Source organism: Rhinoraja longicauda, chromosome 32 (assembly GCF_053455715.1).
Source record: "Rhinoraja longicauda isolate Sanriku21f chromosome 32, sRhiLon1.1, whole genome shotgun sequence".
NCBI lineage: Eukaryota > Metazoa > Chordata > Chondrichthyes > Rajiformes > Arhynchobatidae > Rhinoraja > Rhinoraja longicauda.
Genome location: NC_135984.1, coordinates 29,179,479 through 29,196,698, shown reverse-complemented (window position 1 = coordinate 29,196,698; position 17,220 = coordinate 29,179,479).

The following is a 17,220-nucleotide window of genomic DNA, read 5'->3' as shown; positions in this document are numbered from 1 at the left end:
ACATCCGCAGGCATCGCCACTTTCATTTCACTGCACGTCTTGTATGTGTATGTGACAAATAAACTTGACTTGACTTGAAGCAAGAGTTACTTGAAGTTAGCGAAATTAAAATTCAAACTGTGTAGGAGAGAACTGCAAATGTTGGTTTAAATCGAGGATAGACAAAATGCTGGAGTAACTCAGCGGGACATTCAGCATCTCTGGAGAGAAGGAATGGGTGACGTTTCTTGTCGAGACCCCTCCTCACTGCTGTTAGAGGAGTGTACGTCACATAGATAAGGAAGTGTATAGATAAGGAACGATAAGGTGTGAAAACAGGACCAAGGAAAATGTAGAATAAATCATTGTTAGTTGCGAGAAGATAACACCAAAGCAGAGATAAAATGTAGTTGGAGACAGTAAGTCTGGGAAGGAGGAGGGAGGGGATGGAGATAGAGGGAAAGCAAAGGCTACTTGAAGTTAGAGAAGTCAATGTTCATACCGCTAGGGTGTAAGCTGCCCAAGCGAAATATGAGGTGCTGTTCCTCCAATTTACGCTGGGCCTCACCCTGACAATGGAGGAGGCCCAGGAGAGAAAAGTCAGTGTGGGAATGGGAGGGGGAGTTAAAGTGTTGAGCAACCAGGAGATCAGGTAGGTTCAGGCGAACTGAGCGGAGGTGTTCAGCGAAACGATCGTCAAGCCTGCGCTTGGTCTCACCGATATACAGGAGTCCACACCTGGAACAACGGATACAATAGATGAGGTTGGAGGAGGTGGTGCAAGTGAACCTCTGCCTCACCTGAAAAGACTATCGGGGTCCTTGTACGGATTCAACGGAGGAGGTATAGGGACAGGTGTCCTCTCCCAGGCACAAAGCTTTGACAACACTAAGGGCCGCTGAGAATGAAGGGGGGACTTAGCGGAGGGGGCGGGAAGGGAGGAGGTGGGGCGGGTCTGAGAATGAAGGGGGGACTTAGCGGAGGGGGCGGGAAGGGAGGGGGTGGGGCGGGTCTGAGAATGATGGGGGGACTTGGCGGAGAGGGCGGGAGGGAGGGGGTGGGGGGAGTCTGAGAATGAAGGGGGGACTTGGCGGAGAGGGCGGGAGGGAGGGGGTGGGGGGGTCTGAGAATGATAGGGGGACTTGGCGGAGAGGGCGGGAGGGAGGGGGTGGGGGGGGTCTGAGAATGAAGGATTAGTTTCTGCACTGTATGACTCTATCACTCTAACATTTAAAAGACATTTGGACAGGTACATGGATAAGAAAGGTTTAGAGTTATATGGGCCAAACATGGGCAAGTTGGGGCGAAGGACCTGTTTGCAAACTGTATGACACTATGACTCTTGGTCAGACCACTGTGTGTACCTGCAATCACCACACTGTTGGAAGGATGGATTGGCTTTAGAATAACACCGTGGTCTAGGTGAACATACTTAGATGAGATTCCCTGTCATTTATGCTGTAGATGTATTGTAATTTTCGAGATATTTGATGATACTTCTTTAGTTGTTGGAAAGACAAGGCTTGGGCTACATCATCTCAGGAGTGAAGAAAGGAAAGTCTTTCACAAAGTGAAAGTAGTGGAAGCTTGGGATTCCAATGTACAGGTTATGGCGAGTCCGAAACTTGCTAGTTGTAGACGAAGTTTATTGCAGCCGCAATACACGAATACAGAGTCAAAACAACAAGTTACAGGACAACCAATACAAACTTACTGTCTTCCTTGAAGACTTCGCCGAACTGGCTAAAACGGGCGCCAAACGCGCACCTGACATCGCTGGCCAATCAGCGATGTCGTTTCCTGGACCAATCCCCATGGTCGCGTTCCCACGTGACCTCGCTGGCCAATCCGAGGGTTCGACGACCTGGACCATTCTCTATGGTCGCTACATGACCCCCCCCAGAACCCGAGGTGCGGAACCTAGCAGGGAGCCGGATTTCGCGACCATAACGAGTACGGAGAGGGACAGCCTGAACCACAGGAGCCGGAGGTTCCGGACTTGGTGGAACAGCCGGAACGGGAGGTTCTGGAGGAACTACCGGAACGGGGGGTCCTGGAGGAACTGCCGAAACGGGGGGTCCTAGGGGAACTGCCGAAACTGGGGGTCCCGGAGGAACTGTCGGAATGGGGGTTTGTGGACTGGGCGGAACTAACGGAGGTCGGCCTCTTCTAGGGGTTTGACCGACCAGGACTGGTTGATCCGGGTCCAAATGGGCAGGTTTGAGCCGGGACACCGAGACGAGTTCACTCTTGCCGCCCATGTCTAAGGTGAAAGTAGCCGTTCCCTTACGTAAAACCCGAAACGGCCCTTGATAGACCCTCTGCAACGGGGCGCGATGGGCATCTTTACGCAAAAAAACAAACTCACAGTCCTTCAGGGAAGACGGTTCATGTACCATGGGACACCCATGACGTGAAGTCGGCACTGGAGCCAGGGAGCCCACCCGTTCCCGGAGAGCTGCTAACGCTGATGGGACTGTAGGGAGCAGGGCTGAAGTGTCCGGAAACAGATCTCCAGGTACTCGAAGGGTCGAGCCATATACCAGCTCTGCGGACGACGCACCGAGATCTGGCTTAGGAGCCGTCCGGATGCCCAACAGAACCCAAGGGAGTTGGTCTACCCAGTCCGGGCCTTCAAGCCTTGCACATAGGGACGCCTTAAGTTGGCGGTGGAACCTTTCTACGAGTCCATTTGCCTGGGGGTGATATGCAGTTGTGGGTTGTAATTTGGACCCGTACAGTTCCGCCAGCGCGGCCCAGAGGGACGAAGTGAACTGTGGTCCTCTGTCAGTTGTAATAACTGCCGGGACCCCGAAACGAGCTACCCAATGAAGGGCCAAAGTCCTAGCACAAGACGCTGACGAGATATCACACAATGGGAAAGCCTCTGGCCACCGGGTGAACCGATCCACCACCGTGAGGAGGTGGGTGTAGCCCCGGGAGGAAGGCAAAGGCCCGACCAAATCCACGTGGATGTGGAAAAAACGAAAAGCCGGGACTTCGAAATCCTGTACGGGGGGCTGGACGTGGCGCTGGACCTTAGCGGTCTGACAGGGCACGCAGGAACGTGCCCATCCCGCTACCTGTTTCCGCAGGCCATGCCAGACAAACCTCGCTGCCACCAAGGCAGAGGTGGAGCGGATGGACGGGTGCGCCAGCCCATGAATGGCATCGAAAACCCGGCGCTGAAGGGAGGGCGGTACTACCGGCCTGGGGCGAGGAAGAGAAACATCGCACCAGACTTTCGTGCCCTCCGACCCACAAGCTACCTGGGCCAACTTCAATCCCGAAGTGGTGGACTGGTACGTCGAAACGGTATCCGCCAGGAGCTGTGCCTCCGCGAGCTCCTGGGGATCCACTTCGCAGTCCACCGCCGAAATAGGGGGAAAAGCAGGTCTAGACAGGGCGTCAGCAACGGCATTCAGCTTACCCGCGATATGACGGACATCTGTGGTAAATTCTGAGATAGCAGTCAGGTGCCGCTGCTGGCGGGCCGACCATGGGTCAGACAATTTCAAAAAAGCAAATGTTAATGGCTTGTGGTCCGTAAATGCCACAAATGGGCGGCCCTCGAGGAAATACCTGAAATGACGGACAGCTAAATGGAGAGCTAGAAGCTCTCGGTCAAATGCGCTATATTTCAGCTCGGCCGAATTTAGTTGCCGGCTGAAAAACGCTAAAGGCTGCCAACGGCCACCAACCTGCTGCTCCAGAACCCCGCCCACCGCCACGTCAGAGGCGTCAACCGTCAGGGCCGTGGGGGCGGAGGGGCTCGGATGGACCAACATGGTGGCGTCTGCCAAGGCTGCCTTAGCTGCCGTAAAAGCCGACTCTGCGGTCGGGGACCACAACAACTCTACCGGATTACCTGCAAGGCATTGGAAAAGTGGGCGCAGGACTCGCGCCGCTGCCGGAACGAATCTATGGTAGAAATTAACCATGCCTACGAACTCCTGCAGCCCTTTTACTGTGGTGGGCCTGGGGAAAGCCCGGATAGCCTCCACCTTCTCTGGCAAAGGGACAGCGCCGGCAGGGGTAATTCTGTGTCCTAGAAAATCGAGAGTAGGCAGGCCGAATTGACATTTGGAGGGTTGAATAATGAGCCCGTGGTCTTGGAGCCGCTGGAACACGGTCCGCAAATGGGCCTGGTGTTCTTGCACTGAGGGGCTGGCTACCAGGATGTCGTCTAAATCAATAAACACAAAGGGTAAACCCCTGCCCACGCGGTCCATCAGTCGCTGGAAAGCCTGTGCCGCGTTCTTTAAACCGAAAGGCATACGCAACCATTCAAACAACCCGAACGGAGTAATAGTTGCAGTTTTTTGTATGTCCTCCGGTCGCACCGGAATCTGATGGTATCCTCGCACCAAATCGATTTTGGAAAACACCACCGCTCCTTCCAGTCCAGATGAAAAGTCCTGTAGGTGCGGTATGGGGTAGCGATCAGCCGTGGTGACAGCATTGAGACGCCGATAATCGCCACATGGCCTCCACCCCCCAGATGCCTTGGAGACCATGTGTAACGGCGAGGCCCACGGGCTGTCAGACTGACGAACAATTCCCATTTCCTCCATCTTCCTGAACTCCGCCCGTGCCACCACCAGTTTGTCTGGCGGTAGTCTCCTGGCCCGAGCGAAAACGGGAGGGCCTTCGGTGCGGATGTGATGGACCACACCGTGCTTAGCTGAAGGTGCGTCAAAACGTTGGATGAGCAGCTCTGGGAACTCTGCCAGAATCGCAGCATACGAGTCGGGGGCCGCGACGACGGCCTGGACAGTAGGGCTGGGCGAGGAGGCGATTGCCGGAGCGACGTGCTCGTCTTCAGCAGCGGGTCGGAGGTCGTTACCGCGGACATCAGGAACCAGTGAAAAAGCCCAGAGAAAATCTGCGCCCAGGATCGCTTGTTTGACGTCGGCTATGATGAATGGCCATTCGTACGTGCGGAGGCCTAACGCAAGGGACATCTTCCGTGTGCCGAAAGTGCGAATTGGGCTGCCATTAACCGCGATGAGGGTGGGACCTGTCTTACCCGATCTGGTTTCGAGGTCGGTCGGCGGCACTATGCTGACGATGGCTCCGGTGTCTACCAAAAATTCTGTGTCCGTGAATCGATCATGGACATAGAGGCGCCGGTTCTGGCCAATCGTAACTGCCCCTATGTACGATCGGCCGAGGCATTTCCCGCGAAGGTACAAGGCAAACGACAGTTGCGGGATTCGTTACCCCATCGTAGGTGATAATAGCACCAGCCGCGCTTGTGCGGATCTTTTTGGCGGGCTTTCGGAGAATTGGCGGGAGACGTGGCGCCATCTTGCCGTCGCTGTGGCGTGGTCACCGATGTCGAGACTTTGTTGATGGAATCACTTGCCTTGTTTTTTCCCGCTATGAGCGCGTCCGCTTTCGCTGCATATGCCTCGGGGTCCTTAAAAGAACAATCCGTAAGCAGCAGTCGGACATCCTCGGGAAGTTTCTCGCGGAATGCCTGTTCAAACATCGGGCAATCCGTATGCTCACCGGCTAGCACCATCATTTCAGCCATGCGGACGGAAGGCAGTTGGTCTCCAAGCTCCGGTAGGTGCAGAAGTTTTGCCGCACCACCATGCTTATTTAACCCGAAGGTTCGCAGTAATGCCTTCTTCATGGTTTCGTATTTGTCTTCCGCAGGTGAATTTATGATAAACCGCATCATGCGCTTGGTTGTGTCCGGCGATAGAGCGCTGACGAGGTAGAAGTACTTCGTGGAATCGTCCGACACCTTCTTTATGTGGAATTGAGCCTCGGCGTGGATAAACCAAGCTTCAACGGAGGAGGTATAGGGACAGGTGTCCTCTCCCAGGCACAAAGCTTTGACAACACTAAGGGCCGCTGAGAATGAAGGGGGGACTTAGCGGAGGGGGCGGGAAGGGAGGAGGTGGGGCGGGTCTGAGAATGAAGGGGGGACTTAGCGGAGGGGGGCGGGAAGGGAGGGGGTGGGGCGGGTCTGAGAATGATGGGGGGACTTGGCGGAGAGGGCGGGAGGGAGGGGGTGGGGGGAGTCTGAGAATGAAGGGGGGACTTGGCGGAGAGGGCGGGAGGGAGGGGGTGGGGGGGTCTGAGAATGATAGGGGGACTTGGCGGAGAGGGCGGGAGGGAGGGGGTGGGGGGGTCTGAGAATGAAGGATTAGTTTCTGCACTGTATGACTCTATCACTCTAACATTTAAAAGACATTTGGACAGGTACATGGATAAGAAAGGTTTAGAGTTATATGGGCCAAACATGGGCAAGTTGGGGCGAAGGACCTGTTTGCAAACTGTATGACACTATGACTCTTGGTCAGACCACTGTGTGTACCTGCAATCACCACACTGTTGGAAGGATGGATTGGCTTTAGAATAACACCGTGGTCTAGGTGAACATACTTAGATGAGATTCCCTGTCATTTATGCTGTAGATGTATTGTAATTTTCGAGATATTTGATGATACTTCTTTAGTTGTTGGAAAGACAAGGCTTGGGCTACATCATCTCAGGAGTGAAGAAAGGAAAGTCTTTCACAAAGTGAAAGTAGTGGAAGCTTGGGATTCCAATGTACAGGTTATGGCGAGTCCGAAACTTGCTAGTTGTAGACGAAGTTTATTGCAGCCGCAATACACGAATACAGAGTCAAAACAACAAGTTACAGGACAACCAATACAAACTTACTGTCTTCCTTGAAGACATCGCCGAACTGGCTAAAACGGGCGCCAAACGCGCACCTGACATCGCTGGCCAATCAGCGATGTCGTTTCCTGGACCAATCCCCATGGTCGCGTTCCCACGTGACCTCGCTGGCCAATCCGAGGGTTCGACGACCTGGACCATTCTCTATGGTCGCTACAAGGTAGTGATTGATGCTGGATTAGCTGTTCATTTTAAATCAGAGATAAATCATTTTTTGTAGATTCATGTCGTTATAACTGTGTGGGAGGAACTCTAGGGGAGGACATTGATGGTCTAACTCAGTGCATCACAGACTATATTAACTTCTGTGTGGAGAACACTGGACTGAACACCAGGACTGTATGGTGTTTCTCCAATAACCAACCCTGGATCAACCCTGACATAAAGGATCTCCTTAAAGAGAAAAGGGGGGAAATAAGGAGGAGCTGAGGGTGGTGCAAAAGGAGCTGATGAGGAAGATCAGAGAGGGGAAGAACAGCTACAGGAAGTAGATGGAGGACCAGCTGCAGAGGAACAACATCAGTGGAGTCTGGAGAGGCCTCAAAACCATCTCTGGGTACAAGGAACCCGACTCCCGGGCCGTGGGGGACCAGGAGTGGGTGAACGATCTGAACCTGTTCTTCAACAGGTTCGATCAGTCACCTACCACTCCCCTGGTCCAGTCACCCCCGCTGCAGCCCCCCCCTGTCGGCACATCCAGCACACTGCCCCACCTCCCCTCCCACAGCACTTGGGTCACAGTCAGTATCCACTGCTCCTGCTTCTCCTGCCCCAACCCCCCCACCCCCACCTCCCCCCTCCCCACCTCCCCCCTCCCCCACCCCGCCTCCTCTCACACCCTCGAGCACCCAGCCCCTGTGCTCCAATCTGTCTCTCTCTACAGACCAGGTGAGGAATGAGCTCAGGAAGATCAATGTGAGGAAGGCGGCTGGTCCGGATGGCATCAGCTCGAGGCTCCTCAAGTCCTGTGTAGACCAGCTGTGTGGGATAGTGGAGCACGTCTTCAATCTGAGTCTGAAACTGGGGAGAGTTCCACAGCTGTGGAAAACATCCTGCGTGGTACCGGTACCAAAGACGCTGCACCCGAAGGAACTCAACAGCTACAGGCCGGTGGCACCGACATCACACCTGATGAAGACACTGGAGCGTCTGGTCCTCGTCCATCTCCGCCCCCTGGTGAGACCATCAATGGATCCGCTGCAGTTCGCCTACCAGACTCGCATCGAGGTGGAGGACGCCATCATCTACCTGCGACACAGAGCTCTTTCGCACCTGGAGAGGCCGGATAGCACTGTGAGAATCATGTTCTTTGATTTCTCCAATCCGTTCAACACCATCCAGCTTGGGCTTCTGGGGGGCAAGCTGGAGCGCACAGGAGTGGATCACCACCTCACATCCTGGATTGTGGACTACCTCACCAACCGACCACAGTATGTGAGGACAAAGTACCTGGTCTTGGACAGGGTGGTCTGCAGCACAGGGGTTCCACAGGGAACAGTGCTAGCTCCATTCTTGTTCACCCTGTACACTGCGGACTTCAGGCACAGCTCTGCAGACTCCTACCTACAGAAGTTCTCTGACGACTCTGCCATCATCGGCCTCATCACAGGCGACGATGACAGGGTGTACAGAGAACTGATCAGGGAGTTTGTGGACTGGTGCCAGCGGAACTGCCTCCGGATCAACGCGGGGAAAACCAGGGAGATGGTGGTAGATTTCCGCAGGCGCAGCCAGGTCCCCCCGACACCGGTGAACATCCAGGGAATGGACATCAGGAGAGTGGACTCTCATACGTACCTGGGTGTTTACCTCAACAATAAACTTGACTGGACCAAAAATATCAATGCACTGTACAAAAAGGGCCAGAGCAGACTTCACCTGCTGAGGAGACTCGGGTCCTTTGGAGTGCAGGGACCTTCTACAACACGGTGGTGGCATCAGCCATTTTCTATGGAGTAGTCTGCTGGAGCAGCAACATCTCAGCAGTGGAGGGGAAGAGACTCGACAAGCTGATCAGGAAGGCCAGCTTGGTCCTGGGTTGCCCCCTCGACCCAGTACAGGCGGTGGGAGAGAGGAGGATGATGGCAAAGATAACATCGCTGCTGGACAACGACTCCCACCCCATGTAGGACACTGTCACTGCACTGAGTAGCTCTTTCAGTGACAGACTCCTTCACCCCGTGTGTGAAGGAGAGATATCGGAAGACTTTCCTTCCCGCTGCTGTGAGACTGCACAACCAGCACTGCTCCCAGCAGACCAGTCAACAGACCAGTTAACATTAACAGTTAAAATAAAGCACAGTAAATGATGACAATTATCCTTATCTTTATTTTTTATTTATAATGAACGTCTGTTGCTATCCACTTTGCTGCTGTAACACTGCAAAGTTCCCCGGTGTGGGACAAATAAAGGAATATATTATTATTATTATTATTATATAATAAGATATGAGTGGAACATTGGTAGATGTAGTTAGAGCATAGATGCTCTCCTTTGGTGGTGAAGTTGACACCAAAGTCCATGTCTTATCCAACATTCCTCCTCTTGTCTCTCCTCAACACATGCCCCTTCCCCTGGGTGCCAGGACCTGCTCCAAACCAGCTCGACACCCACACGGCAGTTTATGTGAGTGACAGACTGGCTTCTCAATCGTACCTGGGAGGCTTCAGTCACAGGGTCCTTCTGTTTCATTCCATTCCCAGATCATACAACAGTGTTGTACAGCCCAGGCTCTCAGTTGAGTTTGAGTTTAGATTATTGTCATATGCACCGAGGTGCAGTTAAAAGCTTTTGTTGCGTGCTAACCAATCAGCAGAAAGACAATACGTGACTACAACCGAGCCATCCATCATTTATACATGATAAAGGGAATAACATGAATAATGTTTAGTACAGGTCCAGTAAAGTCCAATCAAAGATAGTCACGGGGTTCCAACGAGGGTCTATCACCTAGACCCATCACTCTACATTCAGTTGGAGCAGCCTAATAAAAAACAGGGTTTTTCCAACAGTAATATGTATCCTCTCAGAAACTAGCTCCAAACATTACCCAAAGAACAAGGTCTGGTGTAACTGCTTCCAAAGGACTTCATTGAAGAGCTTCAACTTCCATCACAAGGCAGCTGCATTACACAATGTCGAGGAAGTTAACCGCAGGCACCAACCTGACTCAACATGTGAGTGCAGAAGGATGAAACGTGATTAATCCTGTTTCATTCGCAGCTTTGGTGGGAAAGCATGGTGGTGTTGATAGTTATTGAGCAATTAAACCTAGAGTTAAGAGGTCCCACCCTAGAGTTTTGTGATCTAAGTCCAGAGCCCTTGGCTACAGTGTGTCATGGCTACAGTGCAGAGTGGCCATGCCAGACAACACTCGTTGCTTCAGTCAGCTCATGATTCCTGGTGTCAGACCAAGTGCCCTCCCTCCTCTCAGTACGTGGTGACTGACGCTCTTAAATTCATTTGCCTGCCCGAGGCCAGGGTCTTTGACTCTTTAAATGGGCAATTACCGTTAATTGCTTCCATCCAAAGTACTTATTATGTATCAATGTCAGGAACATTAGAGCACTTGGAAACACGCTAATAAGATTTATACATGAGAATAGATCTGTTATATTGGGTCTGGTTTACAGGGGGTTTTTTTTTTACCCTTCCATACCAACTCTCCACAGTGGCAGAGGTGCCCCTGATGTGCATATCGTGCAGCCAGGGGATCTGCTCCTGGTGCCAGAGTGCCTGGTTACAGGACAGTAAGGACAGGGGAGGAAGGAGAACCCTTCGTCAGCTTAGCTGCCGTCAATCAGGAGGCTGGTTTTCATGCACAAAGCTAAATATCTCAATTTAACAGTTCTTTTTATAAGATTTTACAACCCCTTGCAACAAAGACGCAGACCACATCTTCTCATTAACTGAACCAGCCAACTGCTAACTTGCACCGTTTAGTTGTTAGTGTTGGTTGAAAGCTCTAAGACTACTCCAGCTCATTCTCTGTACCAGAAGAGTCCCGACTGGAAACGTTGCCTATCCATTCCTTCCACAGATGCTGCCTGACCCACTGAATTATTCCAGCACTATGTGTGTTTTACTCAAGATTCCAGCAGTTGCAGTTCTTTGTGTGTCCTCTCCATCTCTCTGGTCGTGTATCCAGATGTGAACAATTCCTTTAAGTCCCTGACTAGCTTGAGATGACCCTGTTTGATGTCTTCATTGGAGCAGAGTCTTCCCAGGACTTTGTATGGAACAGGGTAAAGGAGCTCAGGTTGGGTTGACTTACTCAGCCTCCCCGCTAACCTCAGCTGGTCCTTACACCATGTATCCCGGGGAGCGTTTGTTCCATTCATTTCAAACAGCTCATTTGGACCTGTGTTTACTAGTTCACCTGAGGTTCGGTGCTTAGTTTTAGTTAGATCCTGTGAATATTTAGTGCCCCGACAACTGTTCCAGCAACTGAACTATAAATCCACTGAAGTTCAGGAACTGGAACATGCATGTTGACAGGTCATAAGGTCATAACAGATAGGAGCAGAATTAAGCCATTCTGCCCTTCAAGTCTACTCTGCCATTCAATCATGGCTGATCTATCTTTCCCTCTCAACCCCGTTCTCCTGCCTTTGCCCCATAACCCCTGATACCCTAACTAATCAAGAATCTGTCAATCTCCGCCTTAAAAATATCCATTGACTTGGCCTCCACAGTCAGCTGTGGCAATGTGCAGACAATAAGTACACTGTGGATGATACACAGACATACAAGACATCATGTTTTGTGTGGTTTCCAAAAAAAAACAAATTACCGTGAATAAGGTTGAGTGTAAAAGTTGGGAGGTCATGTTGCAGTTGTATAAGATGTTGGTGAGACCACATTTAGAATATTGTGTTCAGTTCTAGGCACCATGTTATAGGAAAGATATTGTCAAGCTTGAAAGGGTTCAGAAAATATTTACAAGGATGTTGCCAGGACTAGAGGGTGTGAGATATAGGGAGAGGTTGAGTAGGCTGGGTCTCTATTCCTTGGAGCGAAGGACGATGAAGGGTGATCTTATAGAGGTGTACAAAATCATGAGAGGAATGGATCGGGTAGATGCACAGAGTCTCTTACCCAGAGTAGGGAAATCGAGGACCAGAGGACATAAGTTCAAGGTGAAGGGGAAAAGATTTAATAGGAATCCGAGGGGTAATGTTTTTCACACAAAGGGTGGTGGGTGTATGGAACAGTCTGCCAGAATAGGTAGTTAAGGCTGGGACTATCCCATCATTTAAGAAACAGTTAGACAGGTACATGGATAGGACAGGTTTGGAGAGATATGGACCAAGCGCAGGCAGGCGGGACTAGTGTAGCTGGGATATGTTGGCTGGTGTGGGCAAGTTGCGCCGAAGGGCCTGTTTCCACATTGTATCACTCTATGACAAAGAACTACAGATGCTGGAGACACAAAGTGTTGGAGTAACTCGGCAAGTCAGCATCTCTGGATAGGTAGTATAAGAAAATAACTGCAGATGCTGGTATAGCATCTATGCTGGTATGCAGATAGGTGACGTTTCGGGTTGGGACTCTTCTTCTGGCAGAAAGTAGAGGGTGGGGGAGAAGAACTGGGGGCGAGAAAAGACCAGGTCATATTAGGGCTGGCAACAGATGGCCTCAGGCAGGGTGTATGGGTAGGCCAATTGTTGGCTCGAGAATAAGGGGTTGGTACAGAACAGGAGAGTGGGGAATGCCCCTTGTTGTAAATATTGGTACATTCATTTGTAATACAGTTGATGGTGGAACAACTTTATTGTGTTGGAATCTCCTGAACTAAGAATGGCTAAAAATAACAGCAAATAGAATGTGTTGCCAAACGCTTAAAACCCACAAAAAACAGGAAGATGAACAGATACAGAATTGTCCGTAGACCTCCGAGACAGGATTGTGTCGAGGCACAGATCTGGGGAAGGGTTTAAAAGACCATTTCTGCAGCATTGCATGTCTTGAAGAGCACAGTGGCCTCTGTCATTCTTAAATGGAAGAACTTTGGAACGACCAGGACCCTTCATAGCGCTGGCTGCCCGACCAAACTGAGCAATCGGGGGAGAAGGGCCTTGGTCAGGGAGGTGACCAAGAACCGGATGGTCACTCTGACAGTGCTCCGGAGTTCCTCTGTGAAGATGGGGGAACCTTCCAGAAGGACAACTATATCTGCAGCACTCCACAATCAGGCCTTTATGGTAGAGTGGCCAGACAGAAGCCACTCCTCAGTAAAAGGCACATGACAGCCCGCTTGGAGTTTTGCCAAAAGGCACCTAAAGGACTCTCAGACCATGAGAAACAAGATTCTCTGGTCTGATGAAACCAAGATTGAACTCTATGGCCTGAATGCCAAGCAGCACCGCTCATCACCTGGCCAATACCATACCTACGGTGAAGCACGGTGGTGGCAGCATCATGCTGTGGGGATGTTTTTCAGCGGCAGGAACTGGGAGACTAGTCAGGATCGAGGGAAAGATGAACGGAGCAAAGTACAGAGAGATCCTTGATGAAAACCTGCTCCAGAGAGTTCTGGACCTCAGACTGGGGTGGAGGTTCACCTTCCAACATCAACGACCCTGAACACACAGCCAAGACAACACAGGAGTGGCTTCATGACAAGTCTGTGAATGTCCTTGAGTGGCCCAGCCGGAGCCCAGACTTGAACCCGATCGAACATCTCTGGAGGGACCTGAAAATAACTGTGCATCGACGCTCCCCATCCAACCTGACAGAGCTTGAGAGGATCTGCAGAGAAGAATGGGAGAAATGACCCAAATACAGGTATGCCAAGCTTGTAGCGTCATACCCAAGAAGACTTGAGGCTGTAATCGCTGTCAAAGGTGCCTCAACAAAGTACTGAGTAAAGGGTTTGAATACTTATGTAAACGTGATATTTCAGTTATTTCTTTTTAATTAGTTTGCATAAATTTCTAAACACCTGTTTTCGCTTTTTTATTATGGGGTATTGTGTGTAGATTGATGATAAAAAAAAGAAATCCACGTAGCAAAATGTGGAAAAAGTGAAGGGGTCTGAATACTTTCTGAATGCACTGTATATTTGAAATAGAATTGTGCCCTGTCGTGTCCTGACTGCTAGTTTTCATCCATCCACCATGTTCTCTCTCTCCTCCTCTCCCTCAATCCCTCTCATTCACTGTCGCCCTCTTTCTCTCTCTCTCTCTTCCCCTCACTCTCCTTCTCCCCTCTCACTCTTGTCACTCTCTGACTCTCTCCGTCCCTCCCCCTTTCTCACTGATCCCATATTTTATCCACTATTTACCTTTGACAGTACATAACTTCCAACTCCCGAGCTATCCTAACACTGTTCCTTTCAAAAACATATTTAATGCTGCATCCAATACTAGCCCATCTCTCTGTGGCAGGCTGGTCATTCTCTACCATTCGTGTTTGCTCTCACAGGCAAAACTGTTGCTTGAACGAGATCCTATACTTATTTGTCTAGAATTCTGTCACACTCTGCTTGCTTCAGTAACGTCTCTGTGTTTGTTCTGGCCTGGGCTTATCTCGTATCGGACATCATTAGCATGTTTCTGCTAGTTTAAATTCATTTTTAATATGAACTATGTCATAATAACAATCATATGTCAATACGGGAGTATAGCACAGTGCGTGGCCCGTAACATTGGTAGTGCTGTTCCCTCCCTACATTCACAGTGCCATGGGTTCTATACATGAGTGGTGTGCACGCACTGTTTGCAGCACCATTGCCACTCATGCATCCCCCATACAAACTCCTGTGTCTGAGGGGTTGCCCACCAGACCCGGCCTCCCAATGCCAGTAGGACCCTGGCCTGCAGTCTGCCCCATACAGCCTTGGCGTTGGCTGCACCGAGCTTCAGTGCATCCCTCAGCGCGTACTCCTGCAATCTGGAATGTGCCAGTCGGCAACATTCCCTGACGGCCGTTTCGCTGTGAGGGGAGACCGACTGGTTTTCGGGCAGACCAAAGAGCAGGTGGCTTCCAGCAGCACTCGATGTCCATCTCTCTGTGTGTCCCAGGGAACACCCTGTCCTCTGCTACACCGCTGCTCAGGATGAACTGTGACCAGGGTCCTTGTTTCCTTCTCCAGACCCACTCTGCAAATGCATAGCCCACTAAGCGGTCTCCCCCATCACAGCCGTCCCAAGGGCAGTGTGCGCTGGACCTGAAGAGTCAAGGAAGGGTCCTGTCAGAGAGCCCCTCTCACCACCAGCCAAGCGAGGTCTTGGTGCTTGCAGTGAGTGCTACGATGGGACATTCTGCCAATGATCTGGACTGTGCTCAGGATCCAAGGAGACAACTGCCTGGTGGACCTGTGGTCCAAGGTTTTGCTCTGTTAAAGATAGGCATAAAATGCTGGAGTAACTCCACCGGTCAGGCAGCATCTTTGGAGAAAATTAATAGGTGACATTTTGGGTTGGGGGCCCCATCTTCAGCCCCCACCGGAAACATTACCAAACCATGTTCTCCAGAGATGCTGCCTGACCCGCTGAGTTACTGCAGCATTTTGTGTCTGTCTTTGGTATAAGCCAGCATCTGCAGTTAATTTTTATGATATGTTGGTTTGGAAAACCCTTTCCATAAAGGACAGGTAGAGTTGCAGCTGACTGGCAGCTTGCGTGGCAATGGAGCACACGACACTTGTTGTCCACATACAGCCTAATGCAGCCACACACGAAGGTGGCCGACAGGATGAGGGCTACACTTTTGCCCCGTTGTCCAGGGACTTGTACATCGTGGCCTATCGCCCCTCTCCCTCCTGAACTCCCTGCTGGACGGGAGGATAGTTCAGGTAGGATCAGCAGAGCAGTGGAGCGGGGAATGGGCTGTACCTGCGCCAAGTACAGCAACATCGAGATCACCTCACCCCTGATATAGACATAATCATGCACCGTGGAAACAGGCCCATCAGCCCAACCTGTCCACGCCGACCAACATGTCCCGTCTACACTAGTCCCATCTGCCTGTGTTTGGCTCATATCCCTCTAAACCTGTCCAACCCATGAACCTGTCTAAATGTTTCCTAAGCGTTGTGATAGTACCTGCCTCCACTACCTCCACCGGCAGCTCGTTCCATATACCCACCACCCTTTGTGTAAAAAGGTTGCCCCTCATGTTCTTATTAAATCTTTCGTCCCCCCCCCCACCTAAAACCTGTCCTCTGGTCTAATCCACTCCTCTGACTAAAGGACTCTGCATCTATCCAATCTATTTCCCTCATATGCACCTCTTTAAGATCACCCCTCAGTCCCCTAGGTTCCAAGGAATAGAGACCCAGCCTGCTCAACCTCACCCTATAGCAGCCCCAGCCTGCTCAACCTCACCTATAGCTCAGGCCCAGCCTGCTCAACCACACCCTATAGCTCAGGTCCAGCCTGCTCAACCTCACCCTATAGCTCAGGCCCAGCCTGCTCAACCTCACCCTATAGCAGCCCCAGCCTGCTCAACCTCACCCTATAGCAGCCCCAGCCTGCTCAACCACACCCTATAGCAGCCCCAGCCTGCTCAACCTCACCTATAGCTCAGGCCCAGCCTGCTCAACCTCACCTATAGCTCAGGCCCAGCCTGCTCAACCTCACCCTATAGCTCAGGCCCAGCCTGCTCAACCACACCCTATAGCTCAGGTCCAGCCTGCTCAACCTCACCCTATAGCTCAGGCCCAGCCTGCTCAATCTCACCCTATAGCTCAGGCCCAGCCTGCTCAACCTCACCCTATAGCTCAGGCCCAGCCTGCTCAACCTCACCCTATAGCTCAGGCCTAGCCTGCTCAACCTCACCCTATAGCTCAGGCCCAGCCTGCTCAACCTCACCCTATAGCTCAGGCCCAGCCTGCTCAACCACACCCTATATATAGCTCAGGCCCAGCCTGCTCAACCTCACCCTATAGCTCAGGCCCAGCCTGCTCAACCTCACCCTATAGCTCAGGCCCAGCCTGCTCAACCACACCCTATATATAGCTCAGGCCCAGCCTGCTCAACCTCACCCTATAGCTCAGGCCCAGCCTGCTCAACCTCACCCTATAGCAGCCCCAGCCTGCTCAACCTCACCCTATAGCTCAGGCCCAGCCTGCTCAACCTCACCCTATAGCTCAGGTCCAGCCTGCTCAACCTCACCCTATAGCTCAGGCCCAGCCTGCTCAACCTCACCCTATAGCAGCCCCAGCCTGCTCAACCTCACCCTATAGCTCAGCCCAGCCTGCTCAACCTCACCATATAGCTCAGGCCCTCCAGTCCTGGGAACATCCTCGTCATTTTTTCTGCACCTTTCTAGCTTAAGAAACAATGACCGGATTATTGGGAGGGAGTGACATCCCACAATTTATCCACTCCATTCAACTTTTGTTTCAAGTCTTGGCCTCTCCAAACCAGATCGCCGGCATCTTCAGGAGTTAGATTTGATGGCGAAGGAGATGGTTGAACAGTTGGGCCAGTTGCCAAAGATCATGGCCTTGCATGGCCTTCCAGTAACCCTGGTCCCTGACACCAGCTCAAAATGGTCACAGTTGCTGATCAATCTGTCCATGGAGCAGAGCAGAA